This window comes from Sphaeramia orbicularis, chromosome 12, assembly GCF_902148855.1.
Source record: "Sphaeramia orbicularis chromosome 12, fSphaOr1.1, whole genome shotgun sequence".
NCBI lineage: Eukaryota > Metazoa > Chordata > Actinopteri > Kurtiformes > Apogonidae > Sphaeramia > Sphaeramia orbicularis.
In genome coordinates this window covers 66,463,952-66,482,682 of record NC_043968.1, presented here as the reverse complement: position 1 = coordinate 66,482,682, position 18,731 = coordinate 66,463,952, and the positions used below count along the sequence as shown (strand labels likewise).

At 42.7% G+C, this 18,731-nt stretch overlaps 1 protein-coding gene and 1 long non-coding RNA gene across 3 annotated transcripts in view; one reads left to right on the top strand and one right to left on the bottom strand.

The window, feature by feature from the left end:
- Positions 1 to 9,529, bottom strand: part of LOC115429563 (uncharacterized) — a 13,936-nt gene extending 4,407 nt beyond the window's left edge. Inside the window, exons 1-2 of the long non-coding RNA XR_003936806.1 lie at positions 9,519 to 9,529; positions 4,931 to 4,933 (exon numbers count right to left, since the gene is read on the bottom strand). This is a non-coding gene — a long non-coding RNA (uncharacterized LOC115429563). The remainder of the gene's footprint in view (positions 1 to 4,930; positions 4,934 to 9,518) is intronic.
- ric1 (RIC1 homolog, RAB6A GEF complex partner 1) overlaps positions 1 to 18,731 on the top strand; it is a 155,023-nt gene that overhangs the window by 12,048 nt on the left and 124,244 nt on the right. The gene's annotated exons all lie outside the window — the stretch shown is intronic.

Below are 18,731 nucleotides of genomic sequence, written 5' to 3'. Positions count from 1 at the left end.
TCATGGAATTAACACATCATGCCTAATTATATTATGATGCCCCATTGGATGCATTCTCAAATGCAACAAGGCTTTTAAAATGTAAACACTGTCTGTGCAAAGAATACATACTTCAACTTAACTCTTTCCCCGCCAGAGCATTTTCCAGTGAGCTGGTAGCCAGCGCCAGCCTTTTTGGTCATTTTCACTAATCTTTGGAGGCTCACTGAAAATGTTGTGTTAGGAGTATGTGAACACTGAATACATCAAAAGCAAGAACAGAACTTCAACTTTTAAACACAAGAAACGATTTTATTCTATCTTCATTTGTTTGTGAGATATGAACATTTGAATATTGGTCATTTTCAGGAAAAAACTGAATTTTGAGCAAAAAACTGAGAAAACTGCATTTTTTTTCCCAAAGGTATTGATTTTCAAGATAAAATTGATTTCCTATTTATATTTTTGACTCTTTCTCATTTACCAAGAGTAACACTGTATTCCAAATCACAAAATAAAATAATAATAATAACAACAATAATAATAACAAACAGCTCTAAGATATCCCATCATTCCACAAAATATTAGAGGAATCTACACCAAACTTTAGACAAAATATCTTCTAAAGCACCAGGTTCCTTCTAAACTGTACACACTTACATACATCAGTTGTAAGTCTTCCACGTAGTAGTTTAGTTTTTTGATATAAACACTTCAATATTCCTCATTTTCAAGAAAAAAAAGAAACAAATGCACTAAATACTGTAGATTTCTGGCATTTCCTTGGCTGCACCAGGTCCTCCTGTTGGACCAGCTACTGGTTTTGATCTGTAAATAATTATATGGACATCTAGTTATTTATCTATGTATGAATATATGTATTTATTTATTTATTTCATACACAAGCCAAATCAAACAGTGTCTTACCTGTGTCCCCACTGACATTATACAGCTGAATCTGTTCCATGTCCTCAGTCTGAATCTGAACTCACTCTAACAGATGCAGACTAGCTGTCCTTTGTCTTGTCCCACGTCTGTGTGTCTGTCTTCTCCTTGAATGTCCACTATAAATATTTCTTTTCTCTTCCTCCTGTCTGTCATTGTCTCCGTGTCGCTCCGTGCCCCCCCCCCCCCACCCCCCCTTTCGTGTCGGACCTGAGCCGATCCGTGTTTCCCGTGTTCCGTGTCCATCTCCCTCACCTTCTATTTCTCCGTTCCTGTCTCTAAATGGTTCTTCTGTAGCTCCATCATATATTGAATTGTCGGACTGTCTCCATAATCATCTTTACGGCTTCTGAAACTGCGCGCGGTTCCTGCACAGGCTGCATTTCCTCATTCAGTGACTGACGCTGGATGCGTTACCATGGGATACGGAGACTCCAGTGCGAAAACGTTAAACCCAGTCCGTCATTTTTCCAAAAAAGCTGCTTAATTGTTTGTTTTTGGACTAAGGAAAGTAATTCACACGATCCGCAACAGCTTCAACTACAGTATAACAGTGAAAAAGTGACGGAAAATCTCGTCATTGGCGAGGAAAGAGTTAAGTTGTGGAAAAAATACCATATTTATTTATTTTCTCTCCCTCCCTCCATGAGTCTATTACAGTGTGGCAACTCTACTGTGCAGTTTTGAAAACTGCACATTTCTTTCAGCTACAAACAATGCTTCATTTACGCTTCGGTAAATGCCAGTGAAATCAAGGCATTATTTTATTGGTTTTAGTGATAGGCAAAAAAACCGATATTCACCGATATTACATTTTTATGCCAATATCGGGCCGATAATATCGGTGGGCCGATATTATCGGACATCCCTATATCATACAATTTAGATAATTTACCTTAACTGTAAACAAATTGGCTACTGCTCTAAGCACTACCACTTCCAAAGCACAAGTTCTTGGTTAACAAAACCATATATATTACTCGGATTTACGGATATATTACTCGCATTTGCGCATGCGTGGCGTCTGTCAAACCGCCGGCGGATCTACTCCTAGAAATCCAGCCTTTTAACTACTTATTTCTTGCCTTTCAACGCTTACTCACTTGAACCTAACCTCTTAACCGTGTCTTTTTAACTTGACGCCATCAATCCAAACCTCCATCAGGACAGGTCAGTATTGTCAGTGGATCCTTACCTCTGGTTGTCACCCATCGCTTCCCGCGCTCTGCCCGGTATCTCGCTGTTTCCACCATGGCGTCATCCTCATCAGCCGGAGATAGTCCTCTTGTCGAAGCCAACAAAACCCTGGTAAAGGCTTACCAAACTATCGCGGATCTCAAAGAGGAAATACTGCGCCTCTCCGCAGAACTCGAGGAGAAAAATGCCCAGCTCTGTGGTTTCTCCAGCCGCCTTCCCACACTGTCCAGTCTGTTTCTGAAAAGCGCAGAGAAGCCCAAAGCCTCCTGTGATGATACGGTGTTATGGGATCCTTCCTCTGCCTGTTCTCGCCCCCCGTGTTCTACACCCTGGTCTGAAGTGGTGATTCGTGGCCGCAAAAGAACACCAGCAAAGACTCACCACCGCCGACCATCAGCACATCAAACCGCTTCGGCGTCCTGTCCGTGGAGGACGCTCCGGCTCCTCCCCCCGCGGCTGGTGTGCCCCCCGTCCCACCTGGCTCTGTCCCGGAACCGGCTCCTGCTGACTCCGTGGCTGCCACCGAGCTGATTACCAGCGACGGTCCTAAAGCCGGTCCTCCTGTGAAGCCGTCGAACAAGGGTCCCCGCTCCTCGGTCCGCTCCTCTGCCCGGCGCCGCCTCCTCCGAGAGGCCGTCCGCCGTCACTCCGACGGTCCACCCGTGGAATGTCCACCTAGAGAGACCAGGAACCCTTCACCTCCAACACTGTCTCCTCGACCACTTTTCCCTCCGACCACCGCTATCCTCGGGGACTCCATCATCCGTAACGTCCGTTTCTTTAACGCCATAACCAGGTGTTTTCCTGGTTCCACCGTCACCTCCATCCTCCATGAACTCCCTCAGCTGCTGCTCTCACTGCCGTCCACCGTTACCCGGATCATAGTTCACGTGGGCTTCAATGACACTTCTCTTCAACAGTCTGAAGTGACGAAGGTTCATTTTAAAAACCTCTTTGATAAACTGAAAAGATCCGGGAAGGCTGTTTTCATTTCCGGGCCCCTCCCCTCCTTTGCCCGTGGTGTGGGCCGTTTCAGCCGACTCCTCAGCCTGAACACCTGGCTCCAGTCCGCCTCTGCTCTGAACGGCTTCAGTTTTATTGATAACTTTAATCTGTTCTGGAACCGCTCCTCCTTCTACAAGTCCGATGGCGTCCACCCCTCTACACTAGGCAGCAGCGTCCTGGCTCAAAACATTCAACATGCTGTCCAGACTAAAACCACACCCACACCTATGTGACTACGCTCCCCGTCTTCTGCTGCAGTCACCTGCTCCCCCTGCTGGTCACATCAAACATCACCACGTTCAGAGTCTCCTGTACAGTCTGTAGTCAGACTGAATACCACCCCAGCTGATCTCTCCTCCTCTCCCAGCCCCTCACTAATGACAGCTACACCCCTCACTCACACCAGCTCACCTTTGAGGAACAATCTCTCTACTGGTCACCATCCCATTCCTGTTATTTTCGGTTCACGTATGGGGTTTCACACTGCTAAAAGGCATCGTAATATCACCAATCTCCGCCCATTAATATACACCGCAGTCATTGGTGCGTCCTTCTCTATAGGGTTATGGAATTGCCAATCTGCAGTGAACAAAGCAGATTTTATTGCTGCCTATGCCAACCATCACACACTGGACATCCTGGCTCTCACTGAAACCTGGATTACGCCTGAAAACAATGCAACCCCAGCCGCACTTTCTATCAGCCACACATTCTCTCATACCTCTCGTCCATCTGGACGAGGAGGTGGTGTGGGTCTGTTAATTTCCAACAAATGGAAACACAATCAACTCCTACCTTCAGTCAAATACAACTCCTTTGAATACCATGCCATCCTAGTGACAGCACCAGTCAAACTTTACATAATTGTCATTTATCGTCCACCAGGGCAACTGGGTGATTTTCCTGATGAGCTTGACACTCTGCTTTCCTCCATCCCAGAGCATGACTGCCCCATGCTAGTCCTCGGTGACATGAACATCCACTTAGACAATCCCAGCTTCTCAGATTTCATGTCACTAATACTCTCTTTTGAGCTACAGCGGGTTTGCAGTCCTCCAACCCACAAAGCTGGTAAAGAGCTCGATCTCATTTTCACCCGAAACTGCATCACAGATGCCCTCACAGTCACACCTTTACACCTGTCTGACCACTATTTCATTCAGTTCAGTGTGTCTCTCCCTGAAAAACACTCTGCTCCCTCCCCCATGGTCTCTTTCCGCCGCAACCTCCGCAATTTGTCCCCCACCCACTTCTCCACTGTCGTAGCCTCCGCTCTCCCTCCCCCCAGCACTTTTTCCTCCTTAGAGGTTAACGATGCCACTGAGTCTCTGTGCTCTACACTTAGCTCCTGTCTGGATAATCTGTGCCCTCTATCTACTAGACCCGCTCGATCCTCCCAGTCCCACCCATGGCTCAATGATAACCTCCGGTCGCTGCGTACCAACCTCAGAGCCGCAGAGAGAAAATGGCACAAAACAAAAAGCTCTTCTGACCTGATCACATTCCAGTCACTATTGGTATCCTTCTCATCCAGTGTCACTGCTGCGAAGAAGGCTTACTATAATAACAAAATTCATTCTGCCACCGACACCAAGAAACTATTCTCAACCTTTAAAACACTACTCAACCCTCCACCTCCACCGCCCACTACTAATCTGACAGCAGACAATTTTGCTTCATTTTTCACAAATAAAGTGTCTACTATCAGCAGTCAGTTCACTGATCCACCCATAGACTGCACGCCTCCTTCTTCAACATCATCATCATCACACACTGCTTCCTCTCCCCTGACTATGGCTACTACTAACTCAACTGATAAAAGCCCAACTGCGTCATTCCCCTCATTTACTCCCCTCACAGAGAACGAGGTGTCTAAACTCCTTTCCTCTAGCCGTCCTACAACATGCTTGTTGGACCCTATTCCATCCAACCTCTTACAGTCTGTTGCCCCTACTATCACAGCACCAATCACACATGTCATTAATGCTTCACTGACTTCAGGAACATTTCCTACAGTATTTAAACAAGCGCAGGTAACACCACTACTCAAAAAACCTTCCCTCACCCCCACTCAAGTGGAGAATTATCGACCAGTCTCACTCCTCCCATACCTTTCTAAGATCATCGAAAGGGCTGTTTTCAAACAGGTCACAGAATTCCTCTCCCAAAATAACCTCCTGGACATCAACCAATCTGGCTTCAAAATCGGCCACTCCACTGAAACGGCTCTGTTGTCTGTGACAGAAGCCTTGAAAGAGGCTAGAGCAGCAGCCAAGTCTTCAGTACTCATTCTACTGGACTTATCAGCAGCATTTGACACTGTCAATCATGATATCCTGTTATCCATACTCTGGAACATGGGCATCACAGGCCACGCACACTCCTGGTTTCAATCTTACCTTACTGGTCGGTCCTTCAGTGTGTCCTGGCTAGGGCACACATCAGCAGTTCACCGCCTCACCACGGGGGTCCCCCAAGGCTCTGTGTTGGGCCCCCTCCTTTTTGCCATATACACCACCTCACTCGGTCAGATCATCCACTCACACGGCTTCTCATATCATTGCTATGCTGATGATACCCAGCTCTATCTGTCATTCCCACCTGATGACTCCACAGTCTCAGTGCGGATCTCAGATTGTCTCTCTGACATATCTGCATGGATGAAAGCCCATCACCTTCAGCTGAACCTGTCCAAAACTGAACTGCTGGTCTTCCCAGCTAAGCCAACCATACAGCTGGACATCTCCATCACTATTGACTCCATACCTCTGGCTCCTACCAGTGTAGTACGTAACTTGGGAGTCATGATTGATAATCAGTTGACCTTCACGGATCACGTTGCCTCTGTCACCCGATCATGCCGTTTCACTCTGTTCAACCTAAGAAAGATCAGGCCATACCTAACTGAACAGGCCACCCAGCTCCTGGTGCAGACTATGGTTATCTCCCGTCTTGACTACTGCAATGCTCTTCTAACGGGCCTCCCAGCTTGTGTTGTCAAACCACTACAGATGGTCCAGAATGCAGCAGCGCGTCTGGTCTTCAATCAGCCTAAAAGGGCACATGTCACCCCCTTACTCATTGAGTTACACTGGCTACCCATAGCTGCCCGCATCAAATTCAAATCTTTAATCCTAGCCTACAAAATTCTCCGTGGGTCTGCTCCTGTCTACTTAGGTGCACTAATAAAAGCTTATGTCGCCCCACGACCACTCCGCTCGTCTGGGGAACGTAGTCTGGTGGTCCCCAGACCTTGTACAAGACAATCCAGGCTCTTTTCATGGGTCGTTCCACGTTGGTGGAACGCTCTACCAAGTGCTACAAGAACAGAGTCATCCCTGCCTATCTTCAAGAAGCTCCTGAAGACCCAGCTCTTCCGAGAGCACCTCCTGTCCTAGCACTTTCAAACATTCCATTTTAAATATTCTAATAAGGTTTTTCCCAGGACAACCACAGATTCTTTCACGATTATCTCTGGACCTGCTGCGGTGGTCCGGCCTCTTCCCTGCCCTCATCATCACCACTCACTTATCCTCAACCGCCTCCATGTGTCTCCCCCTACTCCCCCCTTCTCCCCCTCTCCCCCAGTCCCTATCTCTATCGCTCTCTCTTTTTCCCCTTCTCTACTCTCTCTCTTTAACCCCAACTGGTCAAGGCAGACGGCCATCCTCCAGGAGTCTGGGTCTGCTCGAGGTTTCTGCCTGTTAAAGGGAAGTTTTTCCTCGCCACTGTCACCAGTCACAAGTGTTTGCTCCTGGAGGATTCTGTTGGGTTTCTGTAGAATTGACTTAGAGTCTGGTTTTGACCAACTCTATATATAAAATGTCAAGAGATAACTTTCTTGTGATCTGGCGCTATATAAATAAAATTTGATTGATTGAGTGATTTAATTGGTTTTCCCCTGTAAGTCGCTTTGGAAAAAAGCGTCTGCCAAATGCGTAAACATAAACATAAACATAAACAAAACAGACTGTGAGATCAGCTTGTTTTTGATGTGGGTTGTAATTGATGCTGGTTGGCTGGACTTATTGATTGACCAGTGTGGTCAGATAAACATTTGACTTAGAATTACACTTTCTGTTGAAATTAAGTTGATTTCAATAGACAAAACCTGATGAGCTTAAGTTATCTTATCCAGTGACTATGACCACAACAGCTGCAAAACTCATTTAATTCCAAATGCTGATACTGCCATATGCTCATGCTGCCATATGTGATTTGATATCGTCGAGATTAACATATTATTTGGAGCAGTCTGGGCTTCCACAGATTGTATATTGTTACATTTCAACCACAATAGATTGGGGCCACTGTTTATTTCCTGAGGCCCACACAGGATGTGACAATGTTTTACTTCCCCTCCTACATAAGAACTTTTGCCAGCAGGCTCTAATATGAGTTTCAATGAGCCGTCCCTGAAAAGGATCCTGTTAAGAATGTCCATAGGAGCAGCTCCTTTCTCTCAGCATGCACCTCTCACATATGTTACAATCATTATGTCACAGAATACTGCCTAGTCCAGCTGTAAACACAGGCATATAATACTGAGTGCTGAGTTTACTTTAACACACGTCATTTTAAAAACCAGTGAAAAAAAAACATAAAATAAATTGAACTATATATCAGTCACAGCTGATAAGGATAATTCTTGTAAAATGTTATCATGATAGAAATTTTTCATTTGGCTGTGTTAGACTTTGTGCAACATAGCACGTACCGCATGTTTCATGGATACAGCACTGCAAAAATCTTAGGCTACCCTCAGCTTTGTTGTTTTTACAGTGTTGTAAATGGACATAATGTTTATTTCTTGATTCTTTTATTGTACTAGTATTTATTTAGTGTTTCCCCTAGTCCACCTTAATGTTAGCATCTGTCATTTAGTTATATATTTCATAACTGAAACGTTTTTGTCTTCAGTTGTGTGATTCTGAACCTTGTGCTCTACATGATTTGTAAACTAGCTTAAACTGAGGCTACCCTAGTTTTCCAAATACAGGGGTACTCTAGCACAAAGCTGTTGTAGCTGTGTTGTACCAAGTATTTGGTGTGAACTATACTTAAATATCAAAAGTACAAGTAGATCGTACACTCACTTCGGTCAATACTAAGGGTTAAACTACAGTAAATCAGTAGCAAACTGTGAGCACTACTGCTGAGCCTTTACCTTGGCAATCACTGCCAAGAAAATACGTCTTCACTGACATAAAACCTCAAAAGCAACAGTACGTTGAATTGAAAGCACTCACCAGCTGTAATCCTCTAATTAACGATGATGAGGATGTCAACGGCTCTTTGGCTTTTGTATGCTTTCGGGCTTTGCATTGTGTATTTTCCCGGCGTTGAAATCAGGTACATATAAATGTCAGGATGCGTGATTTCCGGCCACATATCAATGTTCGTAGACCACTTGTTGTTTGATAACTTGTATGGATCCATGTCGAGTCCAATTGTCTTTAATTTCATGTTATATTCCACATTTTTCCTGGTCTCGCTGTAGTTATTGCTGTGCTCCATGATGTTGAGCCGGTTTGTTTTTGCCACTCGGTCTGACTTAGAGGGGCGTGGCCCAGGGGGGGAAGTGACGTTTGTGCATTCCCTCTATTGTAGTCCTTCTATTCTGCCACCCACTTGTATTGGACCTGTGTGGAGGGGGGACCCTTGAATGGAGCCATTCTGGGGCCAAATGTTTTGAATTTGAAAAAATACAATTTGAAACTGAAAATTGAAGTTTTGATCTTGAATTTTGAAAAATACAACAATGTATTCAAATTAAAAATAAGTGTATGAAAAGTTTTTTTTCAGGTTACATATAATTTTGATTCACAGGGGTAATTTGAATAAATTGTTTACTTTCATTTTTCACTTTTATATATATTTTAATACTTGAGGTTTTATTTTTTTCAGTTGTATGTGTTATCTTTTCAGATTCAGATCTTATTTTTTGCTGTTTCAAATCTTATTTTTTCAGTTTGAGATCTTTTTTTAGTTTCAGATCTCTTTTTTTTCCACTTGTACAACTTTTGGCCCTGATGTGGTGTGGAGGGCGTGACCCAACTGAGAGGGGCATGGAATCATGAGTGACAGCGTAACAAAAAACTTAGGGACCGTTCATGTTGCCTTCTGGGAGCGTAGGAACTGAAACAATTCGGACTCAACACTTTATATACACTATATTCACATCACTGGTAGTGAAAGAAGTGATGCCAGTGACAAACTTGCATTTAAAAGTACTGAGCACCATTTGTTTTATAAGAGTAATAAATTATGCCAGATTATGCAGATAAACAGCCACACATTAAATACATATGTCCGATTTCCACGTAGCACAGAGAAGGCAAGTCAGTTTATGGTTAACTTCTGGTGCCAGTCACAACAGCGGGCAAATGAACAGATAGTAAAACTCAGCACTTCAACTGTCAGGTAATGAGGTAAATGAGGGATACTTTTAAGTTCCAGAGAACAGTTCAGGGAACACTGCAGTGTATCATTGCACCGGATCAAGTTGTTATAAAATGGACTCCCTAAACAGAATGACAGTAGTCGTTCTAGTACTCTTATACTGCAAATGGTGCTCAGTACTGTCTAAAACAGCTTTTTAAATGTAAGTTTGTCACTGGCATCAGTTTTTTCACTACCAGTGACATGAATATAGTTCTCGAAACCGGGTCCATTAAAAGTACTAGTTCCGTTTAAGGATAAAAACTGCCTTTCATGGCAAAGTGCAATACTAATGTTTAAAATATATTTAGTAATATTTTATTTACTTTATTTAGGGACCAAGCCGAGAGGGAAGGTCCACTCAGAAAGTGAGTGGACTTACCAGAACGCAAGGCCCCTATTGTTTTTCGTTCATTTTTAGGGACCGAGCTGAGAGGGTAGGTCCACTCACACAAGTGAGTGGACTTGCCAGAAGGCAAGACTCCTATTGTTTTTCGTTCGTTTTTTTTTTTTATTACGCCCAAGCCGAGTAAAGCCGGCGCAGGGCCTATTGAGTCTGCAGTGGGCGCATGGGGACGAAATCGCCAGTGACGCGGTCGCCTTTTGCCACTGTCGCCACTCTCACACATATTCACATTCACGGCACTGAGACCTTTCCGAAGATGTACATGACGTGCACAAATCGCATATTTACACCTGCTCAGAATGAATGGGAGACAATGGGATACACCCAGTCGGGGTCAGTCACGTGTGTATAAGTGCACGACAGGATACATCGGACTCCACAGACATGTGGGGGACCTCGAGAGCTTTCAAATAAGGCCAGATATGTGGTTGCCACGGAAACGGCTATATTGTTCTTGCTCAGATTATTATTTTTATTTTATTTTAATTTTTTGTCTTATTTTTCTTTCTCCTGCGATTTGAGCTGAATTTTGACCCCCTGAACATTTACGAAAACTCACCAAATTTTGCCCAAAATTCAGAAGTGCGAGAAATTGAATTTACATATAGGTTTCATAGATGTCGGTAAAGAAATGTTGCTACAGCGCCCCCTTGAAAAGTGGAAATACATTACGTCAATGGGAGCATGTCCAACACAAAGTTTGTCGTAGAGCCACAAAAATTGGTACACAGATTCATCATGAGACAAAAGAAAATATATTATTATGGCCACACCCCTAAACTAACCGGAAGTCGGCCATATTGGATTGAAATTTCCAAAATGCTGAGTCATTGTTTTTGCTGACTCAGCATTTTGGAAATCACATTTTAACTATCTCCTCCTTGGGCGTTTGGCCAAATGAGCTCAAAATTGGTGTACAGTATATAGACAAGTGGGGCATCAAAAGTTAGCAAAATTTTTGGAATCGGTGTCACCGTTTTTGTGCGACAAGGTTGCAAACTTTGTGAAGTTTTTTTTGTAACTTTACCATTACAAAATTTACTTCAGCTCAGACATACGAACACCAATTTGGCTCAAATTTGACTCTGACGTCTATCTCCCAGGCCTAGAGCCATTTATTGAAAGAAATTGAAATTTTGCACTATAGTGCCCCCTAAAATTATACATTTACAAAACTGGCATCAGTTTGGACATACACACACCAATTTGGCTCAAATTTGACTCAGACATCTGTCTCCCAGGCCTATACCTACTTGTCAAAAGAAATTTAAATTTCGCACTGCAGTGCCCCCTACAAGTTTTTTAAATTTTTTTTTAATTAAAATTGCTTCAGTACGGACATACGAACACCAGTGTGGCTCAAATTTGACTCAGACGTCTATCTCCCAGACCTACACCGATATCAGAAAAATTTGAAATTTGGCGCTATAGCGCCCCCTACAACTTTACTTTTACGATAATTGCGTCAGTTTGGACATACGAACACCAATTTGTATTAAATTTGAATCAGTTGTCAATCTCCCAGGCCTACACCCATTCATCAGAAGACATTGAAATTTGGTGCAAGAGCGCCACCTGCTGAACGATGGACATACTTCTACTGGACGTGCCCGTGGCGAGGGCCTTTAGATGCCGCGTGCGGCTTTAATTTTTATTAATGTTTATTAGGCCCGAGCCGAGTAAAGCCGGCGCAGGGCCTATTGAGTCTGCAATGGGCGCATGGGGAGGAAATCACCAGTGACGCGGTCGCCTTTCGCCACTGTCGCCACTCTCACACATATTCACATCCACGGCACTGAGACCTTTCCGACGATGTACATGACATGTGCATAAATCGCATATTTACACCTGCTCTGAATGAATGTGAGTCAATGGGACACGCCCACTCGGGGTCAGTCACGTGTGTGTAAGTGCACGACACGTGACATCTGACCCCACAGACATGTGGGGGAGCTCGAGAGCTTTCAAATAAGGCCAAATATGTGGTTGCCATAGAAACGGCTATATTGTTCTTGCTCAGATTATTATTATTATTTTTTTTTTCTTTCTCCTGCGCTTTGAGCTCAATTTTGATCCCCTGAACATTTACGAAAACTCACCAAATTTTGCCCAAAATTCAGAAATGTGCAAAATTGAATTTACATATAGGTTTCGTAGATGTCGGTAAAGAAATGTTGCGGCAGCGCCCCCTTGAAAAGTGGAAATGCATTGCGCCAATGGGAGCACGTCCAACACAAAGTTTGTCGTAGAGCCACGAAAATTGGTACACAGATTCATCTTGAGGAGACAAAAAAAAAATATTATTATGGCCACGCCCCTAAACCAACCCTTAGTCGGCCATATTGGATTGAAATTTCCAAAATGCTGAGTCAGCGTTTTCGCTGACGTTGTATTTTAACTATCTCCTACTAAGCCGTTTGGCCAAATGAGCTCAAAATCGGTGTACAGTATCTAGAGAAGTGGGGCATGAAAAGTTAGCCGAATTTTTTGGATTGGTGTCACCATTATTGTGTGACAACGTCGCAAACTTTGCAAAGTTTCTTTGCGAATGTACCATTACAAAAATTGCTTCAGCTCAGACATACGAACACCAATTTGGCTCAAATTACACTCAGACGTCCATCTCCCAGGCCTACACTCATTTTGTTAAAAGAATTTGAAATTTCGCTCTGTAGCGCCCCCTACAAATGTACATTTACAAAAATGACATCAGTTTGGAGATACGAACACCAATTTGGCTCAAATTTGACTAAGACATCTGTCTCCCAGGCCTACACCTACTTGTCAAAAGAAACTGAAATTTCACACTACAGCGCCCCCTACAAGGTTTTTTTTTTTTTAATTTTTTTATTAAAATTGCTTCAGTTCGGACATACGAACACCAATTTGGCTCAAATTTGACTCAGTTGTCAATCTCCCAGGCCTACACCCATTTATCAAAAGAAATTGCCATTTCGCTCACTAGCGCCCCCTGCAAATTCACCTTCACGAAAACTGCATCACCTCGGACATATGAACACCGATTTGGCTCAAATTTGACTCAGTGGTACATCTTGCAGGCCTACACCCATTCAATTGAAGAAATTTAATTTTAGCTGCATAGCGCCCCCTACAGATTTACTTATACAAAAATTTCCTTAGTTCGGACATAAAAGCAATGATTTCCCTCAAATTTGAATCAGTTGTCAATCTCCCAGGCCGACACCCATTCATCAGAAGACACTGAAATTTGGTGCTAGAGCGCCACCTGCTCAATGATGTGCATACTTCCACTGGACGTGCCCTTGGCGAGGGCCTTTAGATGCCGCTTGCGGCTTTAATTTTGTCTTATTTTTCTTTCTCCTGCGCTTTGAGCTCAATTTTGACCCTCTGAACATTTATGAAAACTCACCAAATTTTGCCTAAAATTTAGAAGTGCGAGAAATTGAATTTACATATAGGTTTCGTAGATGTCGGTAAAGAAATGTTGCCGCAGCACCCCCTTGAAAAGTGGAAATGCATTGCGCCAGTGGGAGTGCGTCCAACATAAAGTTTGTCGTAGAGCCACGAAAATCGGTAGACAGATTCACCATGAGGAGACAAACAAAAAATATTATTATGGCCACGCCCCTAAACCAACCCTTAGTCGGCCATATTGGATTGAAATTTCCAAAATGCTGAGTCAGCGTTTTCGCTGAACTTGTATTTTAACTATCTCCTACTAAGCCGTTTGGCCGAATGAGCTCAAAATCGGTGTACAGTATCTAGAGAAGTGGGGCATCAAAAGTTAGCTGAATTTTTTAATCGGCATCACCGTTTTTGTGTGACGAGGTTGCAAACTTTGCGAAGTTTTTTCGAAAATTTACCATCACAGAAATTGCTTCAGCTCAGACATACGAACACCGATTTGGCTGAAATTTGACTCAGACGTCCATCTCCCAGGCCTACACCCATTTATTAAAAGAAATTGAAATTTCGCACTATAGCGCCCCCTACAAATGTACATTTACAAAAATGACATCAGTTCGGACATACGAACACCGATTTGGCTCAAATTTGACTCAGACATCTGTCTCAAAGGCCTACACCTATTTATCAAAATAAAATGAAATTTTGCACTACAGTGCCCCCTACAAAAATGTTTAATATTTTTTATTAAAATTGCTTCAGTTCGGACATACGAACACCGATTGGGCTCAAATTTGACTCAGATGTCTATATCCCAGGCCTACACCCATTTATCAGAAAAATTTGAAATTCGGCACCATAGTGCCCCCTACAATGTTACCTTTACGAAAATTACTTCACGTGAGACATGCGAACACCAATTTGGCTCAGATTTGAATCAGTGTTCAATCTCCCAAGCCTACACCCATTTATCAAAAGAAATTTCCACTTCGCTCAGTAGCGCCCCCTACAAATTTACCTTCACGAAAATTGCATCAGTTCAGACATAGGAACACCGATTTGGCTCAAATTTGACTCAGTGGTACATCTCACAGGCCTACACCCATTCAATGGAACAAATTGAATTTTGGCTCATAGCACCCCCTACAGATTTATTTATACAAAATTTTGTTCAGTTCGGACATACGAACACTGATTTGTCTCAAATCAATTGTCAATGTCCCGGGCCTACACCCATTCATTAGAAGACACAAAAGTTGGGGCTAGAGTGCCACCTGCTGAACGATGAGCATACTTCCACTGGACATGCCCTTGGCGAGGGCCTTTAGATGCCGCTTGCGGCTTTAATTTTTCTTTCTCCTGCGCTTTGAGCTCAATTTTGACCCCCTGAACATTTATGAAAACTCACCAAATTTTGCACAAAATTCAGAAATGTGCAAAATTGAATTTACATATATGTTTCGTAGATGTCGGTAAAGAAATGTTGCTGCAGCGCCCCCTTGAAAAGTGGAAATGCATTACGTCAATGGGAGCATGTCCAACATAAAGTTTGTCGCAGAACCACGAAAATCGGTACACAGATTCATCATGAGGAGACAAACAAAAAATATTATTGTGGCCACGCCCCTAAACCCACCCTTAGTCGGCCATATTGGATTGAAATTTCCAAAATGCAGAGTCAGCGTTTTCGCTGACGTCGTATTTTAACTATCTCCTCCTTCGCCGTTTGGCCGAATGAGCTCAAAATCGGTGTACAGTATCTAGAGACGTGGGGCATCAAAAGTTAGCCAAATTCTTGGGATCGGTGTCACCGTTTTTGTGTGACGACGTCGCAAATTCTGCAAAGTTTCTTTGGGAATTTACCATTACAAAAATTGCTTCAGCTCAGACATTCGAACACCGATTTGGCTCAAATTTGACTCAGACGTCTATCTCCCAGGCCTACACCTATTTGTCAAAGGAAACTGAAATTTCGCACTACAGCGCCCCCTACAAGTTTTTTTTACATTTTTTTATTAAAATTGCTTCAGTTCGGACATACGAATACCGATTTGGCTCAAATTTCAGTCAGACATCTATCTCTCAGGCCTGCACCCATTTGTCAGAAACAATTGAAATTTGGCGCTATAGCGCCCCCCACAACTTTACCTTTACGATAATGGCTTCAGTTTGGACATACGAACACCGATTTTACTCAAATTTGAATCGGTTGTCAATCTCCCAAGCCTACACCCATTTATCAAAAGAAAATGCCATTTCGCTCAATAACGCACCCTACAAATTTACCTTCATGAAAATTTCGTCAGTTCAGACATACGAACACCGATTTGGCTAAAATTCAACTCAGTGGTACATCTCGCAGGCCTACACCCATTCAATGGAACAAATTGAATTTTGGCTCCATAGCGCCCCCTACAGATTTATTTATACAAAAAATTTTTCAGTTCGGACAGACGAACACTGATTTGTCTCAAACTTGAGTCAGTTGTCAATCTGCCAGGCCTACACCCATTCATCAGAAGACATAAAATTTGGTGCTACAGCGGCACCTGCTGAATGATGGACATACTTGTAGTGGACATGCCCGTGGCGAGGGCCTTAAGATGCCACTTGCGGCTTCAAATTTTTTTTTTCTTTGTACTGCGCTTTGAGGTCAAATTTGAGCCCCTGAACATTTACAAAAACTCACCAAAGTTTGCCCAAAATTCAAAAATGTGCAAAATTAAATTTACATATAGGTTTCATAGATGTCGGTAAACAAATGTTGCGGCAGCGCCCCCTTGAAAAGTGGAAATATCTTACGTCAATGGGAGCGTGTCCAACGTAAAGTTTGTTGTAGAGCCATGAAAATCGGTACACAGATTCATCGTCAGGAGACAAAAAAAGTATATTATTATTTCTTTATTTCTTTATTTATTTTTTATTTTTCTTCTCCTGCTCTTTGAGCTCAAATTTGACCCCCTGAAAATTTACGAAAACTCACCAAATTTTGCCTAAAATTCAGAAGTGCGAGAAATTGAATTTACATATAGGTTTCGTAGATGTCAGTAAAGAAATGTTGCCGCAGCGCCCCCTTGAAAAGTGGAAATGCATTACCCCAATGGGAGCACGTCCAACGTAAAGTTTGTTGTAGAGCCACGAAAATCGGTACACAGATTCATCATGAGGAGACAAACAAAAAATATTACTGTGGCCACGCCCCAAAACCAACCCTTGGTCGGCCATATTGGATTGAAATTTCCAAAATGCTGAGTCAGCGTTTTCGCTGACGTCGTATTTTAACTATCTCCTCCTTGGCCGTTTGGCCAAATGAGCTCAAAATCGGTGTACAATATCTTGAGAAGTGGGGCATCAAAAGTTAGCCGAATTTTTTGGATAGGTGTCACCGTTGTTGTGTGATGACGTCGCAAACTTTGCAAAGTTTCTTTGGGAATTTACCATTACGAAAATTGCTTCAGCTCAGACATTCGAACACCGATTTGGCTGAAATTTCACTCAGACGTCTATCTCCAAGGCCTACACCCATTTATTAAAAGAATTTGAAATATCGCACTATAGCGCCCCCTACAAATGTACATTTACAAAAATGAAATCAGTTTGGACATACGAGCACCAATTTGGCTCAAATTTGACTCAGACATCTGTCTCCCCATCCTACACCTATTTGTCAAAAGAAACTGAAATTTTGCACTACAGCGCCCCCTACAAAAATTTTTAATATTCTTTTATTAAATTTCTTCAGTTCGGATATACGAACACCTATTTGGCTCAAATTTGACTCAGACGTCTATCTCCAAGGCCTACACCCATTTATCAGAAATATTTGAAATTCGGTGTCATAGCGCCCCCTACAATTTTACCTTTACGAAAATTACTTCACGTTAGACATGCGAACACCAATTTGGCTCAAATTTGAATCAGTTGTCAATCTCCCAGGCCTACACCCATTTATCAAAAGAAATTGCCACTTCGCTCAGTAGCGCCCCCTACAAATTTACCTTCACGAAAATTGCATCAATTCGGACATACGAACACTGATTTAGCTCAAATTTGACTCAGTGGTACATCTCGCAAACCTACTCCCATTCAATGGTAGAAATTTATTTTTAGCTGCATAGCGCCCCCTACAGATTTACTTATCCAAAACTTTCTTTAGTTCGAACATAGAAACAAAGATTTGCCTCAAATTTGAATCAGTTGTCGATCTCCCAGGCCTACACCTATTCATCAGAAGACATTGAAATTTGGTGCTAGAGTGCCACCTGCTGAACGATGGACATACTTCTACTGGACGTGCCCGTGGCGAGGGCCTTTAGATGCCGCCTGCGGCTTTAATTTTGTCTTATTTTTCTTTCTCCTGCGCTTTGAGCTCAACTTTGACCCCCTGAACATTTACGAAAACTCACCAAATTTTGCACAAAATTCAGAAGTGCGAGAAATTGAATTTACATATAGGTTTCGTAGATGTCGGTAAAGAAATGTTGCGGCAGCGCCCCCTTGAAAAGTGGAAATGCATTATGCCAATGGGAGCACGTCCAACATAAAGTTGGTCGTAGAGCCACGAAAATTGGTACACAGATTCCTCATGAGGAGACAAACAAAAAATATTATTATTGCCACGCCCCAAAACCAACCGTTTGTCAGCCTTAGTCGGCCATATTGGATTGAAATTTCCAAAATGCTGAGTCAACGTTTTCACTGACGTATTTTAACTATCTCCTACTAAGCCGTTTGGCGAAATGAGCTGAAAATCGGTGTACAGTATCTAGAGAAGTGGGGCATCAAAAGTTAGCTGAATTCTTTGAATCGGTATTACTGTTTTTGTGCGAAGACGTTGCAAACTTTTCAAAGTTTTTTCGAAAATTTGCCATCACAAAAATTGCTTCAGCTCAGACATACAAACACCGATTTGGTCGAAATTTGACTCAGACGTCTATCTCCAAGGCCTACACCCATTTATTAAAAGAAATTGAAATTTCGCACTATAGCGCCCCCTACAAATGTACATTTACAAAAATGACATCAGTTCGGGCCTACGAACACCGATTTGGCTCAAATTTGACTCAGACATCTGTCTCCAAGGCCTACACTTATTTATCAAAAGAAACTGAAATTTTGCACTACAGCGTCCCCTACAAAAATATTTAATATTTTTTTATTAAAATATCTTCAGTTCGGACATACGAACACCGATTTGGCTCAAATTTGACTCAGATGTCTATCTCCCAGGCCTACACCCATTTATAAGAAAAATTTGATGTTCGGTGCCATAGCGCCCCCTACAATTTTACCTTTACGAAAATTACTTCACGTAGACATGCGAACACCAATTTGGCTCAAATTTGAATCAGTTGTCAATCTCCTAGGCCTA